The following is a 24,222-nucleotide window of genomic DNA, read 5'->3' as shown; positions in this document are numbered from 1 at the left end:
TAGAAAAAGCATGTTTAGTTTGTTGAATAACAGAGGGGTAACTGGAGGTAGAAGAAAGACTATCAGAATCATCAGTATTATTGATGACAGTGAGTTTTTTATCTTCTTTAACGGCATTGCCTTTCTCCATGGTTTTGAGAAGAGTCTCAATCTTTGAATGAAAATACCTTAATCAAGGTACCTATTATATCACTAGACCTTTTGAATGTATAAGAATTCAATTTGTGAAAGAAAATTAGAGTTTTGAGTTAAACTTAGTCGTGATCCATTTGACGTCACGAAGAGTGTTTTATTGAGTAAAGAATGAATCTTTGAATGAAATTATCATAACCAAGGTACCTATTATGCCATTAGACCTTTTTAATGTATAACGATTGAATCTTTGAAAGAAAATGAGAGTTTCGAGTTTAACTTATTCGACTAAGCTATGAAGTCGCGAAGAGTGTTTTACTGACTGAAGATTGAATCTTTGAATGAAATTACCTAAATCATATTACCTTTTATGTCACTAGACCTGTTTAATGTATAAAGATTGAATCTTTGAAAGAAAATGAGAGTTTTGAGTTAAACTTATTCGAGTTCCCTATCACGTCCCGAAGAGTGTTTTAATGAGTAAAGATTGAATCTTTGAAAGAAATTAGCTAATTCAAGCTTCTTATTTTGTCACTGGACCTTTTTATTGTATAAAGATTCAATCTTCGAAAGAAAATGACTATTTTGTGTTTAATCGAGTTACCAATGAAGTCGCGAAGAGTGGTTTAATGACTTAAGATTGAACTGAACTTATTCGATTGAGGTATTTCCTATGAAGTCGCGAAGAGTGTTTTATTGACTAAATATTGAATCTTTGAATGAAATTAACTAAATCAAGGTACCTATTAATCCACTATACCTTTTTACTGTATAAAGATTGAATCTTTGAAAGAAAATGGGAGTTTTAAGTTCAACTTATTCAAGTTACCAGGGAAGTCGCGAAGAATATTTTAATGACTAAACATTGAATCTTCGAATGAAAATACCTCAATAAAGGTACCTTTTATGTCACTAGACCTTTTTAATGTATAAAGATTGAATCTTCGAAAGAAAGTGAGCGTTTTGGGTTAAACTTATTCGAGTTCCATTTGACGTCTCAAAGAGTGTTTTAGTGAATAAAGATTGAATCTTTGAATGAAAATACCTCAATCAAGGTACCTATTATATTACTAGACCTTTTGAATGTATAAGGATTCAATCTCTGAAAGAAAATTAGAGTTTTGAGTTAAAGTTATTCGTGATCCCTTTGACGTCGCGAAGAGTGTTTTAATGAGTAAAGATTGAATATTTGAATGAAAATACATCAATCAAGGTACCTATTTTGTCACTAGACCTTTTTAATGTATAAAGATTGAATCTTTGAACGAAAATGAGAATTGACAGTTAAACTTATTCGAGATCCCTTTGACGTCACGATGAGTGTTTTAATGAGTCAAGATTGAATCTTTGAATGAAATTAACTCAATCAAGGTACCTATTAAGCCACTAGACCATTTTACTGTATAAAGATTGAATCTTTGAAAGAAAATAAAAGTTTTGAGTTTAACTTATTCGAGTTACCAACGAAGTCGCGAAGAATATTTTAATGAGTAAGGATTTAATCTTTGAAAGAAAATGAGAGTTTTGACTTAAACTTATTCGAGTCCCCTGTGACGTACCGAAAAGTATTTTACTAATTAAAGATTGAATCTTTGAATGAAAATCCTCAATCAGGGTACCATTATGTCCCTATGCCATTTTTAGGTATAAAGACTAAATCATAAAAAGAAAATGAGAGTTTTGAGTTTAACTTATTCGAGTTACCTATGAAGCCGCAAAGAGTGGTTTAATGACCCAAGATTGAATATTTGAATGAAAATACCTCAATTATGGTACCTATTTTGTCACTAGTTCTTTTGAATGTATAAAGATTGAATCTTTGAACGAAAATGAGAATTGAGACTTAAACTTATTCGAGATCCTTTGACGTCACGATGAGTGTTTTAATGAGTTAAGATTGAATCTTTGAATGAAATTAACTCAATCAAGGTACCTATTATACCACTTGACCTTTTTACTGTATAAAGATTGAATCTTTGAAAAAAAATGAGAGTTTTGAGTTTAACTTATTCGAGTTAGCAACGAAGTCGCGAAGAGTATTTTAATAACTAAAGATTGAATCTTTGAATGAAAATATCTCAATAAAAGTACCTATTATGTCACTGGACCTTCTTAATGTATAAAGATTGAATCTTCGAAAGAAAATAAGCATTTTGGTTTAAACGTATTCAAGTTCCATTTGACGTCCCAATGAGTGTTTTAGTGAATAAAGATTGAATCTTTGAATGAAAATACCTCAATCAAGGAACCTATTATATCAATAGACCTTTTGAATGTATAAGGATTCAATCTGTGAAAGAAAATCAGAGTTTTGAGTTAAACTTATTCGTGATCCATTTGACTTCACGAAGAGTGTTTTATTGAGTAAAGATTGAATCTTTGAATGAAATTACTATTACCAAGGTACCTATTATGCCATTAGACCTTTTTAATGTATAACGATTGAATCTTTGAAAGAAAATGAGAGTTTCGAGTTTAACTTATTCGAGTAAGCTATGAAGTCGCGAAGAGTGTTTTACTGACTGAAGATTGAATCTTTGAATGAAATTACCTCAATCATGTTACCTTTTATGTCACTAGACCTTTTTAATGTATAAAGATTGAATCTTTGAAAGAAAATGAGAGTTTTGAGTTAAACTTATTCGACTTCCCTATCACGTCCCGAAGAGTGTTTTAATGAGTAAAGATTGAATCATTGAATGAAATTAGCTAGTTCAAGGTTCCTATTTTGTCGCGGGACCTTTTTATTATTTAAAGATTCAATCTTCGAAAGAAAATGAGTATTTTGTGTTTAATCGAGCTACCTATGAAGTCGCGAAGAGTGGTCTAATGACTTAAGATTGAACTGAACTTAATCGATTGAGGTATTTCCTATGAAGTCGCGAAGAGTGTTTTAATGACTAAAGATTGAATCTTTGATTCAAAATTAACCCAATCACCTACCTATTATTCCACTATACCTTTTTACTTTATAAAGACTGAATCTTTGAAAGAAAATGATAGTTTCGAGTTCAACTTATTCGAGTTACCAAGGAAGTCACGAAGAGTATTTTAATGACTAAAGATTGATTCTTTGAATGAAAATACCTCAATAAAGGTACCTATTATGTCACTGGACCTTTTTAATGTATAAAGATTGAAGCTTCGAAAGAAAATGAGCGTTTTGGGTTAAACTTTTCCGAGTTCCATTCGACGTCCCGAAGAATATTTTAGTGAATAAAGATTGAATCTTTAAATGAAAATACCTCAATCAAGGTGCCAATTATATCACTCGGCCTTTTGAATGTATAAGGATTCAATCTTTGAAAGTAAAATAGAGTTTTGAGTTAAACTTATTCGTGATCACTTTGACGTCGCGAAGAGTGTTTTATTGAGTGGAGATTGAATCTCCGAATGAAATTACCATCACCAAGGTATCTATTATGTCATTAGATCTTTTTAATATATAACAATTGAATCTTTGAAAGAAAATGAAAGTTTGGAGTTTAACTTATTCGAGTAAGCTATGAAGTCGCGAGGAGTCTTTTATAGACTAAAGATTGAATCTTTGAATTAAATTACCTCAATCATGTTACCTTTTACGTCACTAGACCTTTTTAATGTATGAAGATTGAATCTTTGAAAGAAAATGAGAGTTTTGACTTAACCTTATTCGAGTTTCCTATCACGTCCCAAAGAGTGTTTTAATGAGTAAAGATTGAATCTTTGAATGAAATTAGCTTATTCAAGGTTCCTATTTTGTCATTGGAAATTTTTATTGTATGAAGATTCAATCTTCGAAAGAAAATGATTATTTTGTGTTTAATTGAGTTACCTATGAAGTCGCAAAGAGTGGTTTAATGACTTAAGATTGAACTGAACTTATTTGATTGAGGTATTTCTTATGAAGTTGCGAAGAGTGTTTTAACGACTAAAGATTGAATCTTTGCACGAAATTAACTCAATCAAGGTACCTATTAAGCCACTAGCCCTTCTTACTGCATAAAGAGTGAAAATGAGAGTTTTGAGTTCAACTTATTCGTGTAACCAATGAAGTCACGAAGAGTATTTTAATGACTAAAGATTGAATCATTGAATGAAAATACCTCAATAAAGGTTCCTATTATGTCACTGGACCTTTTTAATGTATAAAGATTGATTCTTTGAAAGAAAATGAGTGTTTTGGGTTAAACTTATTCGAGTTCCATTTGATGTCCCGAAGAGTGTTTTAGTGAATAAAGATTGAATCTTTGGATGAAAATACTTCAATTAAGATACCTATTATATCATTAGACCTTTTGAATGTATATGAATTCAATCTTTGAAAGAAAATTAGAGTTTTGAGTTAAACTTAATCATGATCCCTTTGACGTCGCGAAGACTGTTTTATTGAGTGAAGATTCAATCTTCGAATGAAATTACCATAACCAAGGTACCTATTATGTCATTAGACCTTTTTAATGTATAACGATTGAATTTTTGAAAGAAAATGAGAGTTTTGAGTTTAACTTATTCGCGTAAGCTATGAAGTCGCGAAGAGTGTTTTATAGACTAAAGATTGAATCTTTAAATGAAATTACCTCAATCATGTTACCTTTTACGTCACTAGACCTTTTTAATGTATAAAGATTGAATCTTTGGAAGAGAATGAGAGTTTTGAGTTAAACTTATTCGAGTTTCCTATCACGTCTCGAAGAGTGTTTTAATGAGTAAAGATTGAATCTTTGAATGAAATTAGCTTAGCCAAGGTTCCTATTTTGTCACTGGAGCTTTTTATTGTATAAAGATTCAATCTTCGAAAGAAAATGATTATTTTGTGTTTAATAGAGTTACCTATGAAGTCGCGAAGAGTGGTTTAATGACTTAAGATTGAACTGAACTTATTCGATTGTGGTATTTCCTATGAAGTCGCGAAGAGTGATTTAACGACTAAAGATTGAATCTTTGAATGAAATTAACTCAATCAAGGTACCTAATATGCTACTAGCCCTTCTTACTGTATAAAAAGTGAATCTTTGAAAGAAAATGAGAATTTTGAATTCAACTTATTCGTGTAACCAATGAAGTCTCGAAGAGTATTTTAATGACAAAAGATTGAATCATTGAATGAAAATACCTCAATAAAGGTACCTATTATGTCACTGAACCTTTTTAATGTATAAAGATTGAATCTTCGAAAGAAAGTGCGTTCTGGGTTAAACTTATTCGAGTTCCATTTGATGTCCCGAAGAGTGTTTTAGTGAATAAAGATAGAATCTTTGAATGAAAATACCTTAATCAAGGTACCTATTATATCACTAGACCTTTTGAATCTAAAAGGATTCAATCTCTGAAAGAAAATTAGAGTTTTGAGTTAAATTTATTCGTGATCCCTTTGACGCCACGCAGAGTGTTTTAATGAGTAAAGATTGAATCTTTGAATAAAAATACCTCAAAAAAGTTACATATTATGTCACTAGACCTTTTTAATAAATAAAGATTGAATCTTTGAAAGAAAATGAGAGTTTTGAGTTAAACTTATTCGAGTCCCCTGCGACGTCCCGAAAAGTGTTTTACTGAGTAAATATTGAATCTTTGAATGAAAATCCTCAATCAAGGTACCATTATATCATTAGGCAATTTTTAAGTATAAAGACTAAATCTTAGAAACAAAATGAGAGTTTTGAGTTACTTATTCGTGATCTCTTTGATGTCGCTAAGAGTGTTTTAAAGAGTAAAGATTGAATCTTTGAATGAAAATACCTCAATAAAGTTACCTATTATGTCACTAGACCTTTTTACTGAATAAAGATCGAATTTTTGAAAGAACATAAGAGTTTTGAGTTAAACATACTTAAGCTCCCTATGACGTCCCGAAAAGTGTCTTACTGAGTAAAGATTGAATGTTCGAATGAAAATCCTCAATCAAGGTACCACTATGTCACTAGACCATTTTTATGTATAAAGACTAAATCTTAGAAAGAAAATTAGAGTTTTGAGTTTAACTTATTCGAGTTACCTATGAAGTCACGAAGAGTGGTTTTGTGACCGAAGACCGAATATTTGAATGAAAATACCTCAATTACGGTAACTATTTTGCCACTAGACCTTTTTAATGTACAAAGATTGAATCTTTGAACGAAAATTAGAATTGAGAGTTAAACTTATTCAAGATACCCTTGACGTCACGATGAGTGTTTTAATGAGTTAAAATTGAATCTCTGAAAGAAATTAACTCAATCAAGGTACCTATTATGCCACTAGACCTTTTTATTGTATAAAGATTGAATCTTTGAAAGAAAATGAGAGTTTTGAGTTTAACTTATTTGAGTTACCAACGAAGTCGCGAAGAGTATTTTAATCACTAAAGACTGAATTTTTGAATGAAAATACCTCAATAAAGGTACCTATTATGTCACTGGACCATTTTAATGTATAAAGATTGAATCTCCGGAAGAAAATGAGCGTTTTGGGTTAAACTTATTCGAGTTCCATTCGACGTCCCGAATAGTATTTCAGTGAATAAAGATTGAATATTTGAATGAAAATACCTCTATCAAGGTACCTATTATATCACTAGACCTTTTGAATGTATAAGGATTCAATCTTTGAAGGCAAATTAGAGTTTGAGTTAAACATATTCGTGATCCCTTTAACGTCACGAAGAGTGTTTTAATGAGTAAAGATTGAATCTTTGAATGATATTACCATAACCTAGGTACCTATTATGTCATTAGACTTTCTTAATGTATAACGATTGAATCTTTGAAAGAAAATGAGTGTTTCGAGTTTAACTTATTCGAGTAAGCTATGAAGTCGCGAAGAGTGTTTTACTGACCAAAGATTGAATCTTTGAATGAAATTACCTCAATCACGTTACCTTTTATGTCACTAGGCCTTTTGAATGTATAAAGGTTGAATCTTTGAAAGAAAATGAGAGTTTTGAGTTAAACTTATTCGAGTTTTATTTCACGTCCCGAAGAGTGTTTTAATGAGTAAAGATTGAATCTTTGAATGAAATTGCTAATTCAAGGTTCCTATTTTGTCACTAGACCTTTTTTCTGTACAAAGATTCGGTCTTCAAAAGAAAATGAGTATTTTGTGTTTAACTTAATCGAGTTACCTACGAAGTCGCGAAGAGTGGTTTAATGACTTTAAATTGAACTGTACTTATTTGATTGAGGTATTTCCTATGAAGTCGCGAAGAGTGTTTTAACGACTAAAGATTTAATCTTTGAATGAAAATACCTTAATAAAGGTACCTATTATGTCACTGGACCTTCTTAATGTATAATGATTGAATCTTCGAAAGAAAATGAGCATTTTGAGTTAAACTTATTCGAGTTCCATTTGACATCCCGAAGAGTGTTTTAGTGAATAAAGATTGAATCTTTGTATGAAAATACCTCAATCAAGGTACCAATTATATCACTAGACATTTTGAATGTATAAAGATTCAGTCTTTGAAGAGAATTAGAGTTTTGAGTTAAACTTATTCGTGATCCCTTTGACGTCGCTAAGAGTGTTTTAAGAGTTAAACTTGTTCGAGTTCCTTGTGACGTCCCGAAAAGTGTTTTACTGAGTAAAGATTGAATCGTTAATTGAAAATCCTCAATCAAGGTACCATTATGTCCCTAGACCATTTTTATGTATAAGGACTAAATCTTAGAAAGAAAATGAGAATTTTGAGTTTAACTTATTCGAGTTACCTATGAAGTCGCGAAGAGTGGTTTATTGACTTAAGATTGAACTGAACTTATTCGATTGAGGTATTTCCAATGAAGTCGCTAAGAGTGTTTTAATGACTAAAGATTGAATCTTTGAATGAAAATACCTTAATAAAGGTACTTATTATGTCACTGGACCTTTTTCATGTATAAAGATTGAATCTTCGAGAGAAAATGAGCATTTTGAGTTAAACTTATTCGAGTTCCATTTGACATCCCGAAGAGTGTTTCAGTGAATAAAGATTGAATCTTTGTATGAAAATACCCCAATCAAGGTACCTATTATATCACTAGACCTTTTGAATGTATAACGATTCCGTCTTTGAAAGAGAATTAGAGTTTTGAGTTAAACTTATTCGTGATCTCTTTGACGTCGCGAAGAGTGTTTTAATGAGTAAAGATAGAAGCTTTGAATGAAAATACCTCAAAAAATTTACCTATTATGTCACTAGACCTTTTTAGTGAATAAAGATCGAATTTTTGAAAGAAAATAAGAGTTTTGAGTTAAACTTATTTAAGTTCCCTGTGACGTCCCGAAAAGTGTCTTACTGAGTAAAGATTGAATGTTCAAATGAAAATCCTCAATCAAGGTACCATTATGTCACCAGACCATTTTTATGTATAAAGACTAAATCTTAGAAAGAAAATTAGAGTTTTGAGTTTAACTTATTCGAGTTATCTATGAAGTCGCGAAGAGTGGTTTTGTGACCTAAGACCGAATATTTGAATGAAAATACCTCAATTACGGTACCTATTTTGCTACTAGACCTTTTTAATGTACAAAGATTGAATCTTTGAATGAAATGAGAATTGAGAATTAAACATATTCGAGATGCCCTTGACGTCACGATGAGTGTTTTAATGAGTTAAGATTGAATCTCTGAAAGAAATTAACTCAATCAAGGTACCTATTACGCCACTAGACCTTTTTACTGTATAAAGATTGAATCTTTGAAAGAAAATGAGAGTTTTGAGTTTAACTTATTCGAGTTACCAACGAAGTCGCGAAGAGTATTTTAATCACTAAAGCTTGAATCTTTGACTGAAAATAACTTAATAAAGGTATCTATTATGTCACTGGACCATTTTAATGTATAAAGATTGAATCTCCGGAAGAAAATGAGCGTTTTGGGTTAAACTTATTCGAGTCCCATTTGACGTCCCGAATAGTATTTCAGTGAATAAAGATTGAATATTTGAATGAAAATACCTTTATCAAGGTACCTATTATATCACTATACCTTTTGAATGTATAAAGATTCAATCTTTGAAAGAAAATGAGAGTTTTGAGTTAAACTTATTCGAGTTTCCTTTCACGTCCCGAAGAGTGTTTTAATGAGTAAAGATTGAATCTTTGAATGAAATTACCATAACCAAGGTACCTATTATATCATTAGACCTTCTTAATGTATAACGATTGAATCTTTGAAAGAAAATGAGAGTTTCGAGTTTAACTTATTCGAGTAAGCAATGAAGTCGCGAAGAGTGTTTTACTGACCAAAGATTGAATCTTTGAATAAAATTACCTCAATCACGTTACCTTTTATGTCACTAGACCTTTTTAATGTATAAAGATTAAATCTTTGAAAGAAAATGAGAGTTTTGAGTTAAACTTATTCGAGTTCCCTTTCACGTCCCGCAGAGTGTTTTAATGAGTAAAGATTGAATCTTTGAATGAAATTGCTAAATCAAGTTTCCTACTTTGTCACTAGACCTTTTTTCTGTACAAAGATTCGATCTTCAAAAGAAAATGAGTATTTTGTGTTTAACTTAATCGAGTTACCTACGAAGTCGCGAAGAGTGGTTTAATGACTTTAAATTGAACTGTGCTTATTCGATTGAGGTATTTCCTATGAAGTCGCGAAGAGTGTTTTAATGACTAAAGATTGAATCTTTGAATGAAAATACCTTAATAAAGGTACCTATTATGTCACTGGACCTTCCTAATGTATAAAGATTGAATCTTCGAAAGAAAATGAGCATTTTGAGTTAAACTTATTCGAGTTCCATTTGACATCCCGAAGAGTGTTTTAGTGAATAAAGATTGAATCTTTGTATGAAAATACCTCAATCAAGGTACCAATTATATCACTAGACATTTTGAATGTATAAAGATTCAGTCTTTGAAAGAGAATTAGAGTTTTGAGTTAAACTTATTCGTGATCCCTTTGACGTCGCTAAGAGTGTTTTAAGAGTTAAACTTATTCGAGTTCCCTGTGATGTCCCGAAAAGTATTTTACTGAGTAAAGATTGAATCGTTGAATGAAAATCCTCAATCAAGGTACCATTATGTCACTAGACCATTTTTATGTATAAGGACTAAATCTTAGAAAGAAAATGAGAGTTTTGAGTTTAACTTATTCGAGTTACCTATGAAGTCGCGAAGAGTAGTTTAATGACCCAAGATTGAATATTTGATTGAAAATACCTCAATTAAGGTACGTATTTTGTCACTTGACCTTCCTATGTATAAATAAAGAATCTTTGAACAAAAAAGAGAATTGAGAGTAAAACTTATTCGAGATCCCTTTGACGTCACGATGAGTGTTTTAATGAGTTAAGATTGAATCTTTGAATGAAATTAACTTAATCAAAGTATCTATTATGACACTAGACCTTTTTACTGTATAAAGATTGAATCTCTGAAAGAAAATGAGAGTTTTGAGTTTAACTTATTCGAGTTACCAACGAAGTCGCGAAGAGTATTTTAGTGACTAAAGATTGAATCTTTGAATGAAAATACCTCAATAAAGGTACCTATTATATCGCTGGAAATTTTTAATGTATAAAGATTGAATCTTCGAAAGAAAATGAGCGTTTTGGGTTAAACTTATTCGAGTTCCATTTGACGTCCCGAAGAGTGTTTAGTGAATAAAGATTGAATCTTTGAATGAAAATACCTCAATCAAGGTACCTATTATATCACTAGACCTTTTGAATTTATAAGGATTCAATCTTTGAAAGAAAATGAGAGTTTTGTGTTAAACTTATTCGAGTTCCCTATCACATCCCGAAGAGTGTTTTAATGAGTAAGGATTGAATCTTTGAATTAAATTAGCTAATTCGAGGTTCCTATTTTGTCACTAGACCTTTTTAATGTACAAAGATTCAGTCCTCAAAAGAAAATGAGTATTTTGTGTTTAACTCAATCGAGTTACCTATGAAGTCGCGAAGAGTGGTTTTATGACTTAAGATTGAACTGAACTTATTCGATTGAGGTATTTCCAATGAAGTCGCTAAGAGTGTTTTAATGACTAAAGATTGAATCTTTGAATGAAAATACCTTAATAAAGGTACTTATTATGTCACTGGACATTTTTCATATATAAAGATTGAATCTTCGAGAGAAAATGAGCATTTTGAGTTAAACTTATTCGAGTTCCATTTGACATCCCGAAGAGTGTTTCAGTGAATAAAGATTGAATCTTTGTATGAAAATACCTCAATCAAGGTACCTATTATATCACTAGACCTTTTGAATGTATAAAGATTCAGTCTTTGAAAGAGAATTGGAGTTTTCAGTTAAACTTATTCGTGATCTCTTTGACGTCGCGAAGAGTGTTTTAATGAGTAAAGATTGAATCTTTGAATGAAAATACCTCAAAAAAGTTACCTATTATGTCACTAGACCTTTTTAGTGGATAAAGATCGAATTTTTGAAAGAAAATAAGAGTTTTGAGTTTAACCTATTTTAAGTTCCCTGTGACGCCCCGAAAAGTGTCTTACTGAGTAAAGATTCAATGTTCGATTGAAAATCCTCAATCAAGGTACCGTTATGTCACTTGACCTTTTTTTATGTATAAAGACTAAATCTTAGAAAGAAAATTAGAGTTTTGAGTTTAAGTTATTCGAGTTACCTATGAAGTCGCGAAGAGTGGTTTTATGACCCAAAACTGAATATTTGAATGAAAATACCTCATTTACGGTACCTATTTTGCCACTAGACATTTTTAATGTACAAAGATTGAATCTTTGAACGAAAATTACAATTGAGAGTTAAACTTATTCGAGATGCCCTTGACGTCACGATGAGTGTTTTATTGAAAAAAGATTGAATCTCTGAAAGAAATTAACTCAATCAACGTACCTATTACGCCACTAAACCTTTTTACTGTATAAAGATTGAATCTTTGAAAGAAAATGAGAGTTTTGAGTTTAAATTATTCGAGTTACCAACAAAGTCGCGAAGAGTATTTTAATCACTAAAGATTGAATCTTTGAATTAAAATACCTCAATAAAGGTACCTATTATGTCACTGGACAATTTTAATGTATAAAGATTGAATCTCCGGAAGAAAATGAGCGTTTTGGGTTAAATTTATTCAAGTTCCATTTGACGTTCCGAATAGTATTTCAGTGAATAAAGATGGAATATTTGAATGAAAATACCTCAATCAAGGTACCAATTATATCACTAGACCTTTTGAATGTATCAAGATTGAATCTTTGAAAGAAAATGAGAGTTTTGAGTTAAACTTATTCGAGTTCCCTTTCACGTCCCGAAGAGTGTTTTAATGAGTAAAGATTGAATCTTTGAATGAAATTGCTAATTCAAGGTTCCTACTTTGTCACTAGACCTTTTTTCTGTACAAAGATTCGATTTTCAAAAAAAAATGAGTATTTTGTGTTTAATTTAATCGAGTTACCTACGAAGTCGCGAAGAGTGGTTTAATGACTTTAAATTGAACTTTACTTATTCGATTGAGGTATTTCCTATGAAGTCGCGAAGAGTGTTTTAATGAGTAAAGATTGAATCTTTGAATGAAAATACCTTAATAAAGGTACCTATTATGTCACTAGACCATTTTAATGTATAAAGATTGAATCTTCGAAAGAAAATGAACATTTTGAGTTAAACTTATTCGAGTTCCATTTGACATCCCGAAGACTGTTTTAGTGAATAAAGATTGAATCTTTGTATGAAAGTACCTCAATCAAGGTACCAATTATATCACTAGACATTTTGAATGTATAAAGATTCAGTCTTTGAAAGAGATTTAGAGTTTTGAGTTAAACTTATTCGTGATCCCTTTGACGTCGCTAAGAGTGTTTTAAGAGTTAAACTTATTCGAGTTCCCTGTGACGTCCCGAAAAGTGTTTTACTGAGTAAAGATTGAATCGTTGAATGAAAATCCTCAATCAAGGTACCATTATGTCACTAGACCAATTTTATGTATAAGGACTAAATCTTAGAAAGAAACTGAGAGTTTTGAGTTTAAGTTATTCGAGTTACCTATGAAGTCGCGAAGAGTGGTTTAATAACCCAAGATCGAATATTTGATTGAAAATATCTCAATTAAGGTACCTATTTTGTCATTTGACCTTCTTAAGGTATAAAAAACGAATCTTTGAACAAAAATGAGAATTGAGAGTTAAACTTATTCGAGATCCCTTTGACGTCACGATGAGTGTTTTAATGAGTTAAGATTGAATCTTTGAATGAAATTAACTTAATCAAAGTACATATTATGCCACTAGACCTTTTTACTGTATAAAGATTGAATCTCTGAAAGAAAATGAGAGTTTTGAGTTTAACTTATTCGAGTTCCCAACGAAGTCGCGAAGAGTATTTTAATGACTAAAGATTGAATCTTGGAACGAAAATACCTCAATAAAGGAACTTATTCTGTCGCAGGACATTTTTAACGTATAAAGATTGAATCTTCGTAAGAAAATGAGCGTTTTGGGTTAAACTTATTCGAGTTCCATTTGACGTCCCGAAGAGTGTTTTAGTGAATAAAGATTGAATCTTTGAATGAAAATACCGCAATGAAGGTACCTATTATATCACTAGACCTTTTGAATGTATAAGGATTCAATCTTTGAAAGAAATCGAGAGTTTTGTGTTAAACTTGTTCGAGTTCCCTATCACGTCCCGAAGAGTGTTTTAATGAGTAAGGATTGAATCTTTGAATGAAATTAGCTAATTCAAGGTTCCTATTTTGTCGCTAGACCTTTTTAATGTGCAAAGATTCAATCCTCAAAAGAAAATGAGTATTTTGTGTTTAACATAATCGAGTTACCTATGAAGTCGCGAAGAGTGTTTTAATGACTGAAGATTGAACTGAACTTATTCGATTGAGGTATTTCCAATGAAGTCACTAAGAGTGTTTTAATGACTAAAGATTGAATCTTTGAATGAAAATACCTTAATAAAGGTACTTATTATGTCACTGAACCTTTTTCATGTATAAAGATTGAATCTTCGAGAGAAAATGAGCATTTTGAGTTAAACTTATTCGAGTTCCATTTGACATCCCGAAGAGTGTTTCAGTGAATAAAGATTGAATCTTTATATGAAAATACCTTCATCAAGGTACCTATTATATCACTTAATCTTTTGAATGTATAAAGATTTAATCTTTGGAAGAGAATTAGAGTTTTGAGTTAAACTTATTCGTGATTTCTTTGACATCGCTAAGAGTGTTTTAATGAGTAAAGATTGAATCTTTGAATAAAAATTCCTCAAAAAAGTTACCTATTGTGTCACTAGACCTTTTTACTGAATAAACATCGAATTTTTGAAAGAAAATGAGAGTTTTGAGTTAAACTTATTTAAGTTCCCTGCGACGTCCCGAAAAGTGTCTTACTGAGTAAAGATTCAATGTTCGAATGAAAATCCTCAATTAAGGTACCATTATGTCACTAGACCATTTTTATGTATAAAGACTAAATCTTAGAAAGAAAATTAGAGTTTTGAGTTTAACTTATTCGAGTTACCTATGAAGTCGCGAAGAGTGGTTTTATGACCCAAGACTGAATATTTGAATGAAAATACCACAATTACGGTACCTATTTTGCCACTAGACCTTTTTAATGTATAAAGATTGAATCTTTGAACGAAAATGAGAATTGAGAGTTAAACTTATACGAGATGCCATTGACGTCACGATGAGTGTTTTAATGAGTTAAGATTGAAACTCTGAAAGAAATTAACTCAATCAAGGTACCTATTATGCCACTATACCTTTTTACTGTATAAAGATTGAATCTTTGAAAGAAAATGAGAGTTTTGAGTTTAACTTAATCGAGTTACCAACGAAGTCGCGAAGAGTATTTTAATCACTAAAGATTGAATCTTTGAATGAAAATACCTCAATAAAGGTACCTATTATGTCACTGGACCATTTCAATGTATAAAGATTGAATCTCCGGAAGAAAATGAGCGTTTTGGGTTAAACTTATTCGAGTTTCATTTGACGTCCCGAATAGTGTTTCAACGAATAAAGATTGAATATTTGAATGAAAATACCTCAATCAAGGTACCTATTATATCACTAGCCCTTTTGAATGTATAAGGATTCAATCTTTGAAAGAAAATTAAAGTTTTGAGTTAAACATATTCGTGATCCCTTTAACGTCACGAAGAGTGTTTTAATGAGTAAAGATTGAATCTTTGAATGAAATTACCATAACCAAGGTAGCTATTATGTCATTAGACCTTTTTAATGTATAACGATTGAATCTTTGAAAGAAAATGAGAGTTTCGAGTTTAACTTATTCGAGTAAGCTATGAAGTCACGAAGAGTGTTTTACTGACCAAAGATTGAATCTTTCAATGAAATTACCTCAATCACGTTACCTTTTATGTCACAAGGCCTTTTTAATGTATAAAGATTGAATCTTTGAAAGAAAATGAGAGTTTTGAATTAAAATTATTCGAGTTCCTTTTCACGTCCCGAAGAATGTTTTAATGAACAAAGATTAAATCTTTGAATGAAATTGCTAATTCAAGGTTCCTACTTTGTCACTAGACCTTTTTTCTATACAAAGATTCGATCTTCAAAAGAAAATGAATATTTTGTGTTTAACTTAATCGAGTTACCTACGAAGTCGCGAAGAGTGGTTTAATGACTATAAATTGAACTGTACTTATTTGATTAAGGTATTTCCTATGAAGTCGCGAAGAGTGTTTTAATGACTTTAGATTGAACTGAACTTATTCGATTGAGGTATTTCCAATGAAGTCGGGAAGAGTGTTTTAATGACTAAAGATTGAATCTTTGAATGAAAATAACTTAATAAAGGTACCTATTAGGTCACAGAATGTTTTTAATGTACAAAGACTGAATCTTCGAAAGAAAATCAGCATTTTGAGTTAAACTTATTCGAGGTCCATTTGACATCCCAAAGAGTGTTTTAGTGAATAGAGATTGAATCTTTGTATGAAAATACCTTGATCAAGGTACCAATTATATCACTAGACATTTTGTATGTATAAAGATTTAGTCTTTGAAAGAGAATTAGAGTTTTGAGTTAAACTTATTCGTGATCCCTTTGACGTCGCTAAGAGTGTTTTAAGAGTTAAACTTATTCGAGTTACCTGTGACGTCCCAAAAAGTTTTTTACTGATTTAAAATTGAATCGTTGAATGAAAATCCTCAATCAAGGTACCATTATGTCACTAGACCATTTTTATGTATAAGGACTAAATCTTAGAAAGAAAATGAGAGTTTTGAGTTAAGCTTATTCGAGATCCCTTTGACGTCATGATGAGTGTTTTAATGACTTAAGATTGAATCTTCGAATGAAATTAACTTAATCAAAGTACCTATTATGCCACTAGACCTTTTTACTGTATAAAGATTGAATCTCTGAAAGAAAATGAGAGTTTTGAGTTTAACTTATTCGAGTTACCAACGAAGTCGCAAAGAGTATTTTAATGACTAAAGATTGAATCTTCGAATGAAAATACCTCAATAAAGGTACCTATTATGTTGCTGAAAGAGAATGAGCGTTTTGGGTTTCACTTATTCGAGTTCCATTTGACGTCCTGAAGAGTATTTTAATGAATAAAGATTGAATCTTTGAATGAAAATACCTCAATCAACGTACCTATTATATCACTAGACCTTTTGAATGTATAAGGATTCAATCTTTGAAAGAAATCGAGAGTTTTGTGTTAAACTTGTTCGAGTTTCCTATCACGTCCTAAAGAGTGTTTTAATGAGTAAGGATTGAATCTTTGATTGAAATTAGCTAATTCAAGGTTCCTATTTTGTCACTAGACCTTTTTAATGTACAAAGATTATATCCTCAAAAGAAAATGAGTATTTTGTGTTTAACATAATCGAGTTACCTATGAAGTCGCGAAGAGTGGTTTAATGACTTAAGATTAAACTGAACTTATTCGATTGAGGTATTACCAATGAAGTCGCTAAGAGTGTTTTAATGACTAAAGATTGAATCTTTGAAAGAAAATACCCTAATAAAGGTACTTATTATGTCACTGGACCTTTTTCATGTATAAGTATTGAATCTTCGAGAGAAAATGAGCATTTTGAGTTAAACTTATTCGAGTTCCATTTAACATCCCGAAGAGTGTTTCAGTGAATAAAGATTGAATCTTTGTATGAAAATTCCTCAATCAAGGTACCTACTATATCAGTAGACCTTTTGAATATATAAAGATTCAGTCTTTGGAAGAGAATTAGAGTTTTGAGTTAAACTTATTCGTGATCTCTTTGACGTCGCTAAGAGTGTTTTAGTGGGTAAATATTGAATCTTTGAATGAAAATATCTCAAAAAAGTTACCTATTATGTCACTAGACCTTTTTACTGAATAAAGATCGAATTTTAGAAAGAAAATGAGAGTTTTGAGTTAAACTTATTTAAGTTCCCTGTGACGTCCCGAAAAGTGTCTTACTGAGTAAAGATTGAATGTTCGAATGAAAATCCTCAATCAAGGTACCATTATGTCACTAGACCATTTTTATGTATAAAGACTAAATCTTAGAAAGAAAATTAAAGTTTTGAGTTTAACTTATTCGAGTTACCTATGAAGTCGCGAAGAGTGGTTTTATGACCCAAGACTGAATATTTGAATGAAAATAACTCAATTACGGTACCTATTTTGCCACTAGACCTTTTTAATGTATAAAGATTGAATCTTTAAACGAAAATGAGAATTGAGAGTTAAACTTATTCGAGATGCCATAGACGTCACGATGAGTGTTTTAATGAGTTAAGATTGAATCTCTGAAAGAAATTAACTAAATCAAGGTACCTATTATGCCACTAGACCTTTTTACTCTATAAAGATTGAATCTTTGAAAGAAAATGAGAGTTTTGAGTTTAACTTATTCGAGTTACCAACGAAGTCGCGAAGAGTATTTTAATTACGAAAGATTGAATCTTTGAATGAAAATACCTCAATAAAGGTACCTATTATGTCACTAGACCATTTTAATGTATAAAGATTGAATCTCCGGAATAAAATTACCATAACCAAGGCACCTATTATGTCATTAGACATTTTTAATGTATAACGATTGAATCTTTGAAAGAAAATGATAGTTTCGAGTTTAACTTATTCGAGTAAGCTATGAAGTCGCGAAGAGTGTTTTACTGACCAAAGATTGAATCTTTGAGAGTTTTGAGTTAAACTTATTCGAGTTCCCTTTCTCGTCCCGAAGAGTGTTTTAATGAGTAAAGATTGAATCTTTGAATGAAATTGCTAATTCAAGGTTCCTATTTTATCACTAGACCTTTTTTCTGCACAAAGATTCGATCTTCAAAAGAAAATGAGTATTTTGTGTTTAACTTAATCGAGTCACCAACGAAGTCGCGAAGAGTGGTTTAATGACTTTAGATTGAACTGAACTTATTCGATTGAGGTATTTCCTATGAAGTCGCGAAGAGTGTTTTAATAACAAAAGATTGAATCTTTGAATGAAAATACCTTAATAAAGATACCTACTATGTCACTGGACCTTTTTAATGTATAAAGATTGAATCTTCGAAAGAAAATGAACATTTTGAGTTAAACTTATTCGAGTTCGATTTGACATCCCGAAGAGTGTTTTAGTGAATAAAGATTGAATCTTTGTATGAAAATACCTCAATCAAGGTTCCAATTATATCACTAGACATTTTGAATGTATAAAGATTCAGTCATTGAAAGAGAATTAGAGTTTTGAGTTAAACTTATTCGTGATCCCTTTGACGTCGCTAAGAGTGTTTTAAGAGTTAAACTTATTCGAGTTCCCTGTGACGTCCCGAAAAGTGTTTTACTGTGTAAAGATTGAATCGTTGAATGAAAATCCCCAATCAAGGTACCCTTATGTCACTAGACCATTTTTACTGTATAAAGATTGAATCTCTGAAAGAAAATGAGAGTTTTGAGTTTAACTTATTCGAGTTACCAACGAAGTCGCGAAGAGTATTTAAATGACTAAAGATTGAATCTTTCAAATGAAAATACCTCAATAATGGTACCTATTATGTCGCTGGACATTTTTAATGTATAAAGATTGAATCCTCGAAAGAAAATGAGCGTTTTAGGTTAAACTTATTCGAGTTACCTATGAAGTCGCGAAGAGTGGTTTAATGACCCAAGATTGAATATTTGATTGAAAATGCCTCAATTAAGGTACCTATTTTGTCACTTGACCTTCTTAATGTAAAAAAAAAAAATCTTTGAACAAAAATGATAATTGAGAGTTAAACTTATTCGAGATCCCTTTGACGTCACGATGAGTGTTTTAATGAGTTAAGATTGAATCTTTGAATGAAATTAACTTAATCAAAGTACCTATTATGCCACTAGACCTTTTTACTGTATAAAGATTGAATCTCTGAAAGAAAATGAGAGTTTTGAGTTTAACTTATTCGAGATACCAACGAAGTCGCGATGAGTATTTTAATGACTAAAGATTAAATCTTTGAATAAAAATACCTCAATAAAGGTACCTATTATGTCGCTGGACTTTTTTAATGTATAAAGATTGAATCTACGAAAGAAAATGAGCTTTTTGGGTTAAACTTATTCGAGTTCCATTTGACGTCCCGAAGAGTGTTTTAGTGAATAAAGATTGAATCTTTGAATGAAAATACCTCAATCAACGTACCAATTATATCACTAGACCTTTTGAATGTATAAGGATTCAATCTTTGAAAGAAAATGAGAGTTTTGTGTTAAACTTATTCGAGTCCGAAGAGTGTTTTAATGAGTAAGGATTGAATCTTTGAATGAAATTAGCTTTTCAAGGTTCCTATTTTGTCACTAGACCTTTTTAATGAACAAAGATTTAATCCTTAAAAGAAAATGAGTATTTTGTGTTTAACTTAATCGAGTTACCTATGAAGTCGCGAAGAGTGGTTTAATGACTTAAGATTAAACTGAACTTATTCGATTGAGGTATTTGAGTGTTTTAATGACTAAAGATTGAATCTTTGAATAAAAATACCTTAATAAAGGTACTTATTATGTCACTGGACCTTTTTCATGTATAAAGATTGAATCTTCGAGAGAAAATGAGCATTTTGAGTTAAACTTATTCGAGTTCCATTTGACATCCTGAAGAGTGTTTCAGTGAATAAAGATTGAATCTTTGTATGAAAATACCTCAATCAAGGTACCTATTATATATCTAGACCTTTTGAATGTATAAAGATTCAGTCTTTGAAAGAGAATTAGAGTTTTGAGTCAAACTTATTCGTGATCTCTTTGACGTCGCTAAGAGTGTTTTAATGAGTAAAGATTGAATCTTTAAATGAAAATACCTTTAAAAAGTTACATATTACGTCACTAGACCTTTTTATTGAATAAAGATCGAATTTTTGAAAGAAAATGAGAGTTTTGAGTTAAACTTATTTAAGTTCCCTGTGACGTCCCAAAGAGTGTCTTATTGAGTAAAGATTGAATGTTCGAATGAAAATCCTCAATCAAGGTACCATTATGTCACTTGACCATTTTTATGTATAAAGGCTAAATCTTAGAAAGAAAATTACAGTTTTGAGTTTAACCTATTCGAGTTGCCTATGAAGTCGCGAGGAGCGGTTTTATGACCCAAGACTGAATATTTGAATGAAAATACCTCAATTACGGTACCTATTTTGCCACTAGACCTTTTTAATGTATAAAGATTGAATCTTTGAACGAAATTGAGAATTGAGAGTTAAACTTATTCGAGATGTCATTGACGTCACGATGAGTGTTTTAAGGAGTTAAGATTGAATCTCGGAAAGAAATTAACTCAATCAAGGTACCTACTATGCCACTAGACCTTTTTACTGTATAAAGATTGAATCTTTGATAGAAAATGAGAGTTTTGAGTTTAACTTATTCGAGTTACCAACGAAGTCGCGAAGAGTATTTTAATCACTAAAGATTGAATCTTTGAATGAAAATACCTCAATAAAGGTACCTATTATGTCACTGGACCATTTTATTGTATAAAGATTGATTCTCCGGAAGAAAATGAGCGTTTTGGGTTAAACTTATTCGAGTTCCATTTGACGTCCCGAATAGTGTTTTAGTGAATAAAGATTGAATATTTAAATGAAAATACCTCAATCGGGGTACCTATTATATCTCTAGACCTTTTGAATGTATAAGGATTCAATCTTTGAAAGAAAATTAGAGTTTTGAGTTAAACATATTCGTGATCCCTTCAACGTCGCGAAGGGTGTTTTAATGAGTAAAGATTTAATCTTTAAATGAAATTACCATAACCAAGGTACCTATTATGTCATTAGACCTTTTTAATGTATAACGACGGAATCTTTGAAAGCTAATAAGAGTTTCGATTTTAACTTATTCGAGTAAGCTATGAAGTCGCGAAGAGTGTTTTACTGACCAAAGATTGAATCTTTGAATGAAATTACCTCAATCACATTACCTTTTAGGTCACTAGGCCTTTTTAATGTATAAAGATTGAATCTTTGAAAGAAAATGAGAGTTTTGAGTTAAACTTATTCGAGTTCCCTTTCACGTCCCGAAGAGTGTTTTAATGAGTAAAGATTGAATCTTTGAATGAAATTGCTAATTCAAGGTTCCTATTTTTTCACTAGACCTTTTTTTTGCACAAAGATTCGATCTTCAAAAGAAAATGAGTATTTTGTGTTTAACTTAATCGAGTTACCAACGAAGTCGCGAAGAGTGGTTTAATGACTTTAGATTGAACTGAACTTATTCGATTGAGGTAATTCCTATGAAGTCGCGAAGAGTGTTTTAATGACTAAAGATTGAATCTTTGAATGAAAATACCTTAATAAAGGTACCTATTATGTCACTGGACCTTTTTAATGTATAAAGATTGAATCTTCGAAAGAAAATGAGCATTTTGAGTTAAACTTATTCGAGTTCCATTTGACAACCCGAAAAGTGTTTTAGTTAATAAAGATTGAATCTTTGTATTAAAATACCTCAATCAAGGTACCAATTATATCACTAGACATTTTGAATGTTTAAAGATTCAGTCTTTGAAAGAGAATTAAAGTTTTGAGTTAAACTTATTCGTGATCCCTTTGACGTCGCTAAGAGTGTTTTAAGAGTTAAACTTATTCGAGTTCCTTGTGACGTCCCGAAAAGTGTTTTACTGAGTAAAGATTGAATCGTTGAATGAAAATCCTCAATCAAGGTACCATTATGTCACTAGACCATTTTTATGTATAAAGACTAAATCTTAGAAAGAAAATGATAGTTTTGAGTTTAACTTATTCGAGTTACCTATGAAGTCGCGATGAGTGGTTTAATGACCCAAGATTGAATATTTGATTGAAAATACCTCAATTAAGGTACCTACTTTGTCACTTGACCTTCTTAATGTATAAAAAAAGAATCTTTGAACAAAAATGAGAATTGAGAGTTAAACTTATTCGAGATCCCTTTGACGTCACGATGAGGGTTTTAATGAGTTAAGATTGAATCTTTGAATGAAATTAACTAAATCAAAGTACCTATTTTACCACTAGACCTTACTACTGTATAAAGATTGAATCTCTGAAAGAAAATGAGAGTTTTGAGTTTAACTTATTCAAGTTACCAACGAAGTCGCGAAGAGTATTTTAAAGACTAAAGATTGAATCTTTGAACGAAAATACCTCAATAAAGGTACCTATTATGTCGCTGGACATTTTTAATGTATAAAGATTGAATTTTCGAAAGAAAATGAGCGTTTTGGGTTAAACTTATTCATGTTCCATTTGACGTCCCGAAGAGTGTTTTAGTGAATAAAGATTGAATCTTTGAATGAAAATACGTCAATCAAGGTACCTATTATATCACTAGACCTTTTGAATGTATAAGGATTCAATCTTTGAAAGAAAATGAGAGTTTTGTGTTAAACTTATTCGAGTTCCGAAGAGTGTTTTAATGAGTAAGTATTGAATCTTTGAATGAAATTAGCTAATTCAGGGTTCCTATTTTGTCACAAGACCTTTTTATTGTACAAAGATTCAATCTTCAAAAGAAAATGAGTATTTTGTGTTTAACTTAATCGAGTTACCTATGAAGTTGCGAAGAGTGGTTTAATGACTTAAGATTGAACAAAACTTTTTCGATTGACGTATTTCCAATAAAGTCGCTAAGAGTGTTTTAATGACTAAAGATTGAATTTTGGAGTGAAAATACCTTAATAAAGGTACTTATTATGTCACCGGACCTTTTACATGTATAAAGATTGAATCTTCGAAAGAAAATGAGTATTTTGAGTTAAACTTATTCGAGTTCCGTTCGACATCCCGAAGATTGTTTTACTAAATAAAGATTGGAACTTTGCATGAAAATACCTCGATCAAGGTACCTATTATATCCAAAGACCTTATGAATGTTTAAAGATTCAGTCTTTGTAAGAGAATTAGAGTTTTGAGTTAAACTTATTCGTGATCTTTTTGACGTCGCTAAGAGTGTTTTAATGAGTAAAGATTGAATCTTTGAACGAAAATACCTCAAAAAAGTTACCTATTATGTCACTAGACCTTTTTACTGAATAAGGATCAAATTTTTGAAAAAAAATGAGAGTTTTGAGTTAAACTTATTTAAATTCCCTGTGACGTCCCGAAAAGTATTTTACTGAGTAAAGATTGAATCTTCGTAGCAAATCCTCAGTCAAGTTACCATTATGTCACTAGACTATTTTTCAGTATAAAGACTAAATCTTAGAAAGAAAATTAGAGTTTTGAGTTTAAGTTATTCGAGTTACCAATGAAGTCGCGAAGAATGGTTTAATGACCCAAGACTGAATATTTGAATGAAAATACCTCAATTACGGTACTTATTTTGCCACTAGACCTTTTTAATGTATAAGGATTTAATCTTTGAACGAAAATGAGAATTGAGAGTTAAACTTATTGGAGATGCCCTTGATGTCACGATGTGTGTTTTAATGAGTTAAGATCGAATCTCTGAAAGAAATTAACTCAATGAAGGTACCTATTATGCCACTAGACATTTTTACTGTACAAAGATTGAATCTTTGAAAGAAAATGAGAGTTTTGAGTTTAACTTATTCGAGTTAGCAACGAAGTCGAGAAGAGTATTTTAATCAGTAAAGAATTAATCTTTGAATGAAAATACCTCAATAAAGGTACCTATTATGTCACTGGACATTTTTAATGTATAATGATTGAATCTCCGAAAGAAAATGAGCGTTTTGGGTTAAACTTATTCGAGTTCCATTTG

This window comes from Cornus florida, unplaced genomic scaffold, assembly GCF_030987335.1.
Source record: "Cornus florida cultivar Cherokee Brave unplaced genomic scaffold, ASM3098733v1 CherokeeBrave_3.0.0_Hap2_Chr11, whole genome shotgun sequence".
NCBI classification, from domain to species: domain Eukaryota; kingdom Viridiplantae; phylum Streptophyta; class Magnoliopsida; order Cornales; family Cornaceae; genus Cornus; species Cornus florida.
This window is presented reverse-complemented; position numbering follows the sequence as displayed.